The sequence below is a fragment of the Passer domesticus genome, chromosome 4, assembly GCF_036417665.1.
Source record: "Passer domesticus isolate bPasDom1 chromosome 4, bPasDom1.hap1, whole genome shotgun sequence".
NCBI lineage: Eukaryota > Metazoa > Chordata > Aves > Passeriformes > Passeridae > Passer > Passer domesticus.
In genome coordinates, this window is record NC_087477.1 from 17,154,184 (window position 1) to 17,155,537 (window position 1,354).

The 1,354-nt window shown below is 42.8% G+C and overlaps 1 protein-coding gene across 6 annotated transcripts in view; it reads right to left on the reverse strand.

The window, feature by feature from the left end:
- Window positions 1-1,354, reverse strand: part of TNIP3 (TNFAIP3 interacting protein 3) — a 57,245-nt gene that overhangs the window by 23,965 nt on the left and 31,926 nt on the right. The gene's annotated exons all lie outside the window — the stretch shown is intronic.

Genomic DNA, 1,354 nt, shown 5'->3' on the forward strand with positions numbered 1-1,354 from the left:
GCCTCTTCCTTGCCCCAGCCTGGCCCCTGTGGCTCACCAGAGAGGTGTGCTAGAAAGGGATTTTCCCTTCAGTAAGTGTGTCAGCCTCAGCCTTTTTTGCTGCTCAGTTACATGCTCCCTCTGACAGAAAAATAGGTGCAGATGCAAATTTGTGCCTTAATATGTGGGAACCAGATAAAATTAGTAAATCAAAATATTTAAGCATAGGCTCCTGCTTTAGGATTTCCTTTCTCCAGTAACCATAAGGGCATGGCCTCCCAAGTACTTAAGCATTTGCAAAGTCAGGCCTGCTGATGAAAATCCAAGTTCCATGTGAAAATAATTGGATGACAATTTGCAAATCTAAAAAATGCAAATCTATTCCCTTTCCTGGGATGGAGAATGCAGCATCAGGACAAGCTGGAACTGAAAGAATCATTGACTGAAGGATGTGCACAGAAGTTCATAAATTTTTATGGCAAAAAAATCCTGGCAAAAAGGGGAATTTGTTTACAGACACTTATAGGTTAGTCTTGAAAGTGATTTAAGGTCAGATGGAAATGCCCTTCTGCAGAGTGCAATTTGTACTCTTCACTCCAGAAAAAAGTTACAGAATGAAAGTGACCTGCTGTCTCTGACAAATAACTTCCTGATGAATGACTGACATTTATGAAAGGGTACACTTTTGTTTCATTATTAACTTTTTCTTAACTCTTACACATTTCATTTGCCCCTCATTTCAAGTCCTAATCAGTGTAATTTCACAAACGGTTATTTTCTGATGTGGGTTTTTTTGGTTTTTTTTTTAAATATTATTTCATAATCTTCACAAAGTCTACTAGGTGTTAAAAATATGACCTCCTTTCCCAAAACCCACAATCGAAGACAGGTACTCCTAGCACCTTTGTTGCTGAAGCTCAACAAGACTGTCAAGCTGTCACTCCCTTGAAGCCCAGCTCAATCGCCAGCCAAGTGAAAAGTTGCTGGGCTTAGAAATATGAATAAGAAACAGCCAGCATATGTCTAGTGCAGAAATATCATGAAGTGTCCCTCTTTAAGCTCTGAAAACCACACATACACACACACATTTTACAGGCAAGAAGCGCTATAAATGCAAAGAGCATAAAAGCACCGCAGATTAAACACTGCCACGGTGTCCTGTGTGAAGCACTGCAGCACCCCTCAGAAAAGGTCCGGGTGAGCACATCCTTTCTCCTTCCTCCTCACATTGCCCACATCCCCCAAATCCTTTCCTACGTCCCCTGTGGAACCCGGTGTTTCCATGGATCCTTTGTGGCTTGTCATTTCCCAGCTTGGCTCTGCGCTGCCCTGCGCTTTGCCCCGCTGGTTCTCCCCCGCCTCCGGGAATCCCCAT